This window comes from Amblyraja radiata, chromosome 7 (genome assembly GCF_010909765.2).
Source record: "Amblyraja radiata isolate CabotCenter1 chromosome 7, sAmbRad1.1.pri, whole genome shotgun sequence".
NCBI classification, from domain to species: Eukaryota; Metazoa; Chordata; class Chondrichthyes; order Rajiformes; family Rajidae; genus Amblyraja; species Amblyraja radiata.
In genome coordinates, this window is record NC_045962.1 from 82,586,375 (window position 1) to 82,597,653 (window position 11,279).

Genomic DNA, 11,279 nt, shown 5'->3' on the forward strand with positions numbered 1-11,279 from the left:
CCGCGCAGGTCACAGGGAGAACATACCAACTCCGTACAGACAGCACCCGTAGTCAGGATCAAACTCAGGTCTGTGGCATTGTAAGGCAGCAACTCTACCGCTGTCCCCCCCACCCCTTGACAGCTTACCTTTTGTCAAAGGCGTTCAAACTATTGTGAAAAGGCATTTAAGTACCATTCAAACAGACTTTGGATATGTTTTCATGTAAAAATAACACCAGACAGCTAACGGTTTATTTAAAAACAACATGAAGGTATATTTTCTTTAATTTATTTGACTAGAAATTGCAGAGAGTTGTGGATGCAGCCCAAACCATCACGCAAATCAACCTCCCTTCCATTGACTCCATCTCCACTTCACGCTGCCACGGCAAGGCCAGCAGCATAATCAAAGGCCAATGTGACCCGGGTCACACCCTCTTCTCCCCTCTCCCATCAGGCAAAGGGGTGCAGAAGTGTGAAAACGCACACCCCCAGATTCAGGGACAGTTTCTTCCCAGCTGTTATCAGGCAACTGAAACACCCATCACCAACTGGAGAGTAGTTTAGTTTAGTATAGTTTAGAGGTACAGTGCAGAAACAGGCCCACCGAGTCCGCACCGACCAGCGATCCCCGCATGTTAACGCTATCCTACACACACTAGGAACAATTTACACAGATACCAAGCCAATTAACCTACAAACCTGTACATGTTTGGAGTGTGGGAGGAAATTGAAGATCTCGGAGAAAACCCACACAGGTCACGGGGAGAACGTGCAAACTCCGTACAGACAGCACCCGTAGTCGGGATCGAACCTGGGTCTCCGGCTCTGCAAGCGCCGTCAGGTTGCAACTCTATCGCTGTGCCATCATGGCCGCATCTACCACGCATCTAACCCTCCATCTACCTCATTGGAGACCCTTGGACCATCTTCAATCGGACGTTACTGGACCTTATCTTGCACCCAACGTTATTCCCTATCCCCTCATCCTGTATGTGTACGCTATGGACGTCTTGAATGTAATCATATATAGTCATTCACGCAACAACAAAGCCTTTCACTGTACCTTTGTACGTGTGGCAGTGAACTAAAGTAACTGAGTTTGTCCGTTCTCCCCGTGACCTGCGTGGGTTTTCTCCAGGTGCTCCTGTTTCCTCCCACACTCTAATGGTACGGGCTTGTCGCTTAATTGGCTTCGGTAAAAAATTGTAAATTGTCCCTAGCGTGTAGCATAGTGCTAGTGTAGTAGTCGGCGCGGACTCCGTGGGCTGAAGGGCCTGTTTCTGCGCTGTATTTCTAAACTAAATTGAACTGTGACAGCAGCCATGGTGAGCCATTGATTTGGGATTGAAAAGCACATCTGAAGCTTGGTGCGGAAAGGGTTAAAAAATTGTCTTGTTCTCCTTTCAGTCAATGCAGCTGGCATTGTCAGTTGTGGAAAGATGTACATCGGGGAAACAATTGATTTAATGTCATGGCTCATGAAAGGCACTTAGAAGATCAATTCGCCCTTTAATGCTGTAAATCCTACGTGGAGATTGCATCTAGTTTACCATAAGCTCATACATCCCTCCACCGAGCCTGTCGTCTCCAAATTCCAACAGGTTCTGACCTGGGAAAAACAGCGGATCATCTGGGAAGACAAGGAGCCACAGGCTCTGGCTCTCGGTTAATCTGAGCTCAATGGATTTAAGAGAATCTTGCATTAGTAGGGTTTATCTCCTGACTTCAAATGCATTTTATTCAAAGCAGGGCCCTACATGGCAATGAGAAATTGAGACCAACCGTAGGCCCGGCGACCATTTTGCTGAACACTTGCGCTCTGCCCTCCAAGGCCTACTGGCTCTAAGCATTTTAACTCCCCTCCTCAAGTCAAGTCAAGTCAAGTTTATTTGTCACATACACATACGAGATGTGCAGTGAAATGAAAGTGGCAATGCTCGCGGACTTTTGTGCAAAAGACAAACAACCAAACAAACTATAAACACAATCATAACACACATATTCTTTTACATAATAAATAATGGAAGGAAAAACGTTCAGTAGAGTTAGTCCCTGGTGAGATAGGCGTTTACAGTCCGAATGGCCTCTGGGAAGAAACTCCTTCTCAACCTCTCTGTTCTCACCGTATGGCAACGGAGGCGTTTGCCTGACCGTAGCAGCTGGAACAGTCCGTTGCAGGGGTGAAAGGGGTCTCTCATGATATTGTTGGCTCTGGAGTTGAACCTCCTGATGTATAGTTCCTGCAGGGGGGCAAGTGAAGTTCCCATAGTACGTTCGACCGAACGCACTACTCTCTGCAGAGCCTTCTTGTCCTTGGCAGAGCAATTTTCAAACCAGATAGTAATGTTCCCGGACAAGATGCTTTCCACCGCAGCTGCGTAGAAGCACTGGAGGATCCTCGGAGACACTCTGAATTTCCTCAATTGCCTGAGGTGGTAAAGGCGCTGCCTTGCCTTACTCACGAGTGCTGAGGCGTGTGATGCCCATGTCATATCCTCGGAGATGTAGACTCCCAGATATTTAAAAATTCCTCATTCGCACGCTGACATTTCTGTCCTGAGCCTCCCCCGTTACCATAGTGAGGCCACACGCAAACTGGAGGAGCAGCACCTCATCTTCCACTTGGGTAGCTTACAACCCACGTCTGAAGAAGGGTCTCGGCTCAAAACGTCACCCATTCTCCCCAGAGATACTGCCTGTCCCGCTGAGTTACTCCAGCATTTTAAACCAGTATCTGCCGTTCCTTCCGACACAGTATGAACGTTGAATTCTCCACGTTTTGGTAACTTCTAGCTACCCCCTTCTCCCCTACATCTCCCCCCCCCCCCCCCCCCCCCCCCACTATTTTCCACCACCTTTCCTTCCCTGTGCCCCACCTAGACACTTGGCAATACGATATTGGTCGCTATTGGAAACATACATATGGAGAATGGTGAAAGATGACAATTTAATACTCTTGACCCTTGACAATTCATGCTTGAGTGTACAAGATCATGAGAAGAATAGATTGGGTAGACACACACAGTCTTTTGTCCAGAGTAGGGGAATCAAGAACCAGGGGACATAGGTTTAAGGTGAAGGGAGCAATATTTAATAGGAACCTGAGGGGTAACTTTTTCACATAAAAGGTGGTGGGTGTAAGGAACGAGCTGCCAGAAGAGGTAGTTGAGGCATGCACTATCGCAACATTTAAGAAGCATTTAGATAGGTACATGGATAGAATAGGTTTGTAAGTGATCGGAGCAGAATTAGGTTATTCGGCCCATCAAGTGTACTCCATCTTTCCATCATGGCTGATCTATCTCTCCCTCCAAACCCCATTTTCCCGCCTTCTCCCCATAACCCTTTACACCCGTCCTAATCAAGAATCAATCTATCTCTGCCTTAAAAATATCCATTGACTTGGCCTCCACAGCCTATGGGACAAAGAATTCCACAGATTCACCACCCGTGAACCACTTTAGAGGGAGATGGGTCAAAATTAGGCAGGTGGGACTAATGTAGATGGGGCATATTGGTCGGTGTGGGCAAGTTGGGCTGGAGGGCCTGTATGACTCTATGACTATGATAGTCAACATAGATGTGCCATGGATGCCAACAAGATCAACAAACTCATCAGGAAGGCCGGCTCCATCCTGGAGGCGGAGTTGGATTCATTGGAGGTGGTCTCGAGAACAATGAAGAACAGTTTAGTTCAGGGATACAGCGCGGAAACAGGCCCTTCGGCCCATTGAGTCCGCACCGACCAGCGATCCCCGCACATTAAACACCATCCTACACACACTTGGGACAATTACACTTATACCAAACCAATTTACCTACATACCTCTACGGCTTTGGAGTGAGGGAGGAAACCGAAGATTTCGGAGAAAACCCACGCAGGTCACGGGGAGAACGTACAAACTCCGTACAGACGGCACCCGTAGTCGGGATCGAACCTGGCTTCTCTGGTGCTGCGATTGGTGTAAGGCAGCAACTCTACCACTGCGCCACCGTGTCACCTTGGTCTTTGCTACCTTTCCACGAATAACAGGGTTTACCCTTTGATCTCTACTTCTAAAATCTCCTTTTGAAAACAGTGGACTTGAATTATAGAAGCGGATTATCAGCAACACACTCAGTATTATAAGGCCAGAGGGTCTATTTGTTGTATAGATCGGATGTGAACTAGAACAATAAAATTCTTACCTGCTGCAGCTGTACAGGCATATTGGATATGATACGATACGATAGAACTTTATTTATCCCAGGAGGGAAATTGCTCCGACCGTCATTAAAACACACAAGATACTTGAAACATGAAGTTAAAGTGACAAGTGGAAAGTCCAGGATTGGGGATGTGCAAAGAGTATTTTTTTTGGGGGGGGGGGGGGAGTCAGTCTACACCACAACAGAAAGAGGGGGAGTTGTACAGTTTGATAGCCACAGGGAAGAAGGATCTCCTGTGGCGTTCTGTGCTGCATCTTGGTGGAGCCATTCTGTGGCTGAAGGTGCTCCTCAGGTTGACCAGTGTGTCATGGAGGGGGTGAGCTGTATTGTCCAGGATGCTCCGCAGTTTGAGGAGCATCCTCCCCTCCAAGACCACACCTCCAATGAATCCAACTCCACCCCCAGGACGGAGCCGGCCTTCACGATGTGTTTGTTGATCCTGTTGGCGTCCGCGGCCTTCGCCCTGCTGCCCCAGCTTCCAAGCGAGAGCGAGATAGGGCTCTTAAAAATAGCGGAGTCAGGGGATATGGGGAGAAGGCAGGAACAGGGTACTGATTGGAGATGATCAGCCATGATCACATTGAATGGCGGTGCTGGCTCGAAGGGCCAGATGGCCTACTCCTGCACCTATTGTCTATTGTCACACGACAGCGTAGAAGATGGCACTGGCTATCATCTGCATAGAACATCTGCAGCATCTTACTGCAGGCGCTGAAACAGCAGAGCCTCCTCAGAAAGTAAAGCTGGCTCCGTCCCTTCTTGTACAGGGCCTCAGCGTTCCTGGACCAGCCCAGTTTACTTACTGTCCAGAATAAACTCCATGGTATTTGTACTCCATGGGAAACAACAATAAATATACAGTCAATGATTCTGTAAACTAGACCATTATCGTGCTAAAACCAATGTACATAGTGTAAAAGTACATTGTCTGAGGAAGGGTCCCGACCCGAAGCGTCACCCATCATTTTTCTCCAGAGATGCTGCCTGACCCGCTGAGTTACTCCAGCACTTTGTGTCTATTTTTTCAAGCTGAAAATATATGGAAAGCTATCAATCTGTGTCTCTTCAGTATCTAGCAGTAACCGCAGTGCCCTTCCACACATACATAGAATGTATGGTATAGTAACCGGGGCAGCATGCTGGCTTACAACTGCCTTACAACACCAGAGAGGGTTCGATCCTGACCACGGGGATCTGGCTATTTGGAGCTTGTATTATTCTACGGATGCTCCAGTTTCCTCCCACAAAGACGCACAGGTTTGTAGGTTAATTGGCTTCTGTAAATTGTAAATTGTCCTTAGGGTGAAGGATAGTGCCAGTGTATGGGGTGATCGCTGGTCGGTGTGGACTCAGTGGGCCCAAGGGCTATTTCTGCGGTGTCCAACCCAAGCATATGCATTTGTTTAAGAAGGAACTGCAGATGCTGGAAAATCTGTGGTACACAAAAATGCTGGAGAAACTCAGTGGGTGCAGCAGCATCTATGGAGCGAAGGAAATGGGCAACAAAGGGTTTCGGCCCGAAACATCGCCTATTTCCTTCGCTCCATAGATGCTGCTGCACCCGCTGAGTTTCTCCAGCATTTTTGTGTACCACAGATTATGCATGTTTTTTAAAGTATTTTCAGGTGATTCTTGTATTTATGTTTCATTTCTTCTGATCCTATTAGTCTCTGCCTTCCACTGTAATCCCTTTTGTAATGTGATCTCCTTCCTTTCATCCACTTGAAAACCTTTCCTCTTTATTTTTTCCTCCTGCAGGCTCTGTGCTTGCAGCTCTGTTCATGCTCGCTCTGATGAAGAGTCATTGACCTGCAATGCTAATTGTTGCCTCCACAGATGTTGCTTGACCTGCTGAGTGCTTGCAGTGTTGTGCTCGTGTTAGTGGCAACATTCGGAAGAGAAATGGGGTTTACTGATGCCCTCCTGACCTCCCCTCTTCATTCCTGTGTGGTTTATACCCTAACCCGTCACCTAAACATGCCAAGTTTCTTTGTGGAAGAAACACTTGAGTTGATGGAGGAGGATTTGAGTTACAGGAGCAAAGTTATAGCCATCCTTGGTTGCTAATAATTCAGCCAAGCACAACATCGGTGACTTTAACCAACTGAGTGAATGCACCTTGATCTACAAATCTTTAGTTTGCCCAGTGCAAACGTAACATACAAGTTGCTGGAGGACATCAGAGGGTCAGGCAGCATCTGTGGAGGCAACGTCTCGGATCGAGACCCTGCATTAGGAGCCATCTTGGTGAACGGCTGCTAGCCAGCAGCCGTCCGTCTTAAATTCGTTTTTTTTTTTTTAGTTTTTAGTGAGTCCTGTTTTTTTGTTTGTAGGGGATATGGTCTTTTAATGTGGGGGGGTAGGTGTTACTTTATTTATAGGTCCCTACCTGGTCGGTGTGGCAGCCTTTTTTCCGGGCTGCCCGTCGACCCGTCCTCGTGGCCTACCAGCGGGCTTGGAGCGCCGTTTCTTGGCGGGAACCACCCAGCACCTCGGCCTGGGTGGCGGCACAGCATTGGAGCGCTGGAGCGGAGCGGGCGATGCCTTGCCTGGGTCGCCGCGCTGGAGCTCTGGCGAGCTGGACCGCCGTGAGCAACATCTCCGGGCTGCGGGTTTGCGGAGCGGAGAGGCGGCGTGCGGAGAGACGGCGTGCGTAGAGGCGGCAAGGCGGCAGTGCGGAGAGCGGGCGCCGACTTTTTCATCTGGAGCCTGGGAGCTCCAAACCGGCGCGGCCTTGTCGGCTTCGGCAGCCGAGGGCTCCAACCAAGAAGCGGCCGTTCCAAGTGGCCCAGCCGCCGAAAGGACTCTCCCGACGCCGGGGCAAGACCACCCGGTGAGAACGGCCAGGGACATCGGGCCTCCGTACAGGCAATTGCGGTGGCCTCAATAGGCCTGACTTTGGGGTGATCATGGGGTGGGGACTGGACATTGTGCCTTCCCCCATAGTGCTATCCACTGTGGGGGGATGATTTTTTTGTCTAATTGTAGTCCTGTAGGTCTGTGTCCAAGATGGCTGCCGTGAAGAGAGAGTGGACGTGGCGCGCTTTGGCTGCCGCTGCTCTCTTTTCACACTGTGTTTTTGATTTTCTGTTTTTGGATTGAATTCTGTTTTTAATTTGTGTCTCTGTGATGTCTTTAATTACTTGTTTTATTCCGATTATATGTTTTTATTCCGATTACTATGTAAGGTGTCCTTGAGATGTATGAAAGGCGCCCATTAAATAAAATTTATTATTATTATTAGGACTGAAAGGGGAGAGGGACGGCACAGTGGCGCAGCGGTAGAGTTGCTGCCGTGCAGAAGCCCGAGACCCAGGTTCAATCCTCACCACACGCGCTGTCTGCATGTTCATAAGTTCATAGATTATAGTAGCCGAATCAGGCCATTCGACCCATCAAGTCTACCCCACCATTCAATCATGGCTGATCGTTTTTAGGAAGGAACTGCAGATGCTGGAAAATCGAAGGTAGACAAAAGTGCTGGAGAAACTCAGCGGGTGCAGCAGCATCTATGGAGCGAAGGAAATAGGCAACGTTTCGGGCCGAAACCCTTCTTCAGACTCATGGCTGATCTATCTTTCCTTCTCAACCCCCTCCTCCTGCCTTCTCCCCAGAACCCGTGACAACCCGTACTAATCAAGAATGTATCAATCCCCACCTTAAAAATACCCATTGACTTGGCCTCCACAGTCTTCTGTGGCAATGAATTCCACAGATTCACCACCCTCTGACTAAAGAAATTCCATCTCATCCCCTTTCCAATGGTACGCCCTTTTGTTCTAAGGTTATTGTCTCTGGTCCTAGACTCTCCCACTAGTGGATATCCTCACTACATTCACTCTATCCAGGTCTTTCACTATTTGTTACGTTTCAATGAGGTCCCCCCTCATTGCTCCCCTTTTTCACCAGGTGTTCCAGTTTCCTCCCACACTCCAAAAGTTTGTAGGTTAATTGGCTTTGGTAAAAGTTGTAAATTGTCCCTAATAATAATAATAATAAATTTTATTTAATGGGCGCCTTTCAAACATCTCAAGGACACCTTACATAGTATATCGGAATAACATATAATCGGAATATAACAATAAGGACATCACAGAGACACAAATTAAAAACAGGATTCAATCCAAAAACAGAAAATCAAAAACACAGTGTGAAGAGGGAGCAGCGGCAACCAAATCGTGCCAGCGTCCACTCTCTCTTCACGGCAGCCATCTTGGACACAGACCTACAAGACTACAAATAGACAAAAAAAAAAAAAAAAAATCCCTAGTGTGTAAGATGGTGCTAGTATACGGAGTGATCGCTGGTCGGTGTGGACTCGGTGGGCCGAAGGGCCTGTTTCAGCGCTGTATCTCCGAAGTCTAAAGAGAGAGAAGCAAGCGGCAGGAATGAGACAAGAGCTGGTGGGCAACAAGTGGCTAACTCTGAGGAGGGGAATGATCGAGCCAAATTGGGGGTTGGGGAGAATAAAGATCGCTCCCAACATCTGCAACTCTTCTGTAGGAAGGAACTGCTGATGTTGGTTTACACCGAAGATAGACACAAGATACTGGAGTAACTCAGCGGGAACTCAACAGGCAGCATCTGTGGATAGAAGCAATGGCTGACGTTTCGGTTCGAGACCCTTCTTCACCAAGCACGACATCCGGAGGCTGCAGCGAATCGTTCAATCAGCTGAGAAGGTTGTTGGCTGCAACCTTCCCCTCCATTGATGAACTGTACACTGCAAGGGCCAGGAAGCGAGCGGGCAAGATCATCTCTGACCCCTCTCACCCTGGCCACAAACTCTTTGAATCACTTCCCTCTGGAAGGCAACTCCGGATTGTCAAAGCCGCCACATCCAGACATAAAAACAATTTTTTTTCCACGAGCAGTAGCTCTACTCAATAACCAAAAGTCTGTAGCCTCCTTTTGCTCTGGTATTTTTGTTCATTCACATGTTTAAACTATAATGCTTTATTCTTAATGCTTTATGTTTTATTATTAGTTGTTTACTGTATGTTGTGTCCTTGCGAGCGGAGCACCAAGGCAAATTCCTTGTATGTGTACATACTTGGCCAATAAACTTATTCATTCAGTGGGTGCTTATTCATTCAGTGGGTTCTCCAGCATTTTTGTGTACCTTCGATTTTCCAGCATCTGCAGTTCCTTCTCAAACAAACTTATTCATTCATTCATTCATCATTTATTCTTCAGACTATCTTCGGTGTAAACCAGCATCTGCAGTTCCTTCCTACACAAAATGGTGGAGTAAATCAGTGGGTCAGTCAGCATCTCTGGAGAAAAGGAATAGGTAACGTTTCAGGTCAAGACCCTTCAATCTATGGTGTTCCTCTTGAGTGTGTCTATCTCTTCCCATCACAAACCACACCACAGCTTTTCAAATGATGTTTTTGTTTCAAAGACACCGTGGTGGTATTGAAATGACAAGGACATATTGAATTCCCTGATGGGATGGATCAGAGTCGTTTACAGAGTCCTGTCGGCGCGACTCACCCGTTGCAGCGCCCCCTACAGCCTGTCTGTCTTTTTTTAATTTTTTGTCTAGTTAAATGTAGTGTTGGTGTTTTTTTTAATACTGGTTTTAAATGTGTACATGTGGGGGGCGGGCGGAGGGGGAACTGTTTAAAATCTCTTCCCTGTCCGGGAGACTCGACCTTTTCCCTGTCCGTTGTCGTTGGGGCCTAGCACCGTGGAGCGGCCTCTAACCTGAACGACCCGGGGGCTCGGGAGACTGCGGAGCTGCGGACTGCTCACCATCGTGGGGCTGGCCGGCCTCGGAGCGTGGGGAGCGGTGGTGACTCGCTGCTGCGACTCGACTGCTGGGGCTCGGAGGCTCCAGCAACGCAGCCGCAGGTCCGGTGGACTGGGACATCGGGAGCTCGCGGGTCCGGGGGGAGAGAGAGACCGCAACCCGGAGCTCCCGCAACGCGACTTCTCCAGCCCGTGTCGCGGGGTTGGAACGACCCGGAGCGGGGACGTACATCGCCCGGCGCGGCTTCATGGCCGTGGCACATTCCAGCGCCCACCGGAGCTCCAATATTGTGACTTTTAGACCGGGAGCGGGGCCGTAAATTGCCCGGCACGGCCTAAAATGGCCGTGGGATTTAGCATCGCCCGCCTGGGGCTTGGACATCGGGAGAGAAATGGAGAACAGGGGAGAGAAAAGACTTTGCCTTCCATCACAGTGGGTCCACTGTGATGGATGTTTGTATGAATTAAATTGTGTGTATGTCTGTAGGAAATTGTCTTTGTTTGTATGGCTGTGGAAACGGAATTTCGTTTGAGCCTCACTGAGGTTCAAATGACAATAAATGGTATTGTATTGTATTGTACGTGCATACAATAAATAAATATTACTGGACAAATTGTACCATCTGAGATTAGATCCTGCTCATTGATTTATATTGGAGATAGATTTAAACAGGCTATGCATCATTGATTATCAGGGGTTATCAGGAGAAGGCAGGAGAATAGGGATAGCATGGAGAGATAGATCAGCCATGATTGAATGGCGGAGTAGACTTCTTCTTCTTCTTGCGTATGGCGTGCACAGCCTAAAGTTGTAGCACAACTTGTTCTATTTGATCTTAATTGATTGTGCACGCCAGGTTGATTGCATTCGGCGAAACAGGGCAGACCGCGTGAAGGTTAAAATCTCCCACCCCAACGGAGCTGACTTGATGGGCCGAATGGCCAAATTCTGCTCCTATCACTTATGACAGCTTTTCAAATGATGGAGGGATGTCGAGAACATTCCCGGACAGTTTCTTGCTTTGAGAATGGGATTTTTCTACATACAATTCCTAACGCTAGCTGCTACATTATCTCGATGGTCACGGACTCTGACTGCAATAAATGGTTTCACGACTCAGTTTCCATTACCTGTGAAGATTAAAGAGGCTCGGCTGTTTACATTAGTCACCTCCAGCGTACTCGGTATAGTCATTAAATTAATTGGATTTTTAAAACTTATTTGTAATTTTTCATCTGTAAAGAAGTCCAAAATTCATTTTGCCATGACGTCGTAGCCTGCTGTGAAATTACAGCTGTGACTTAGAGAAGTTGTTCTCAAGGGTGAATCCC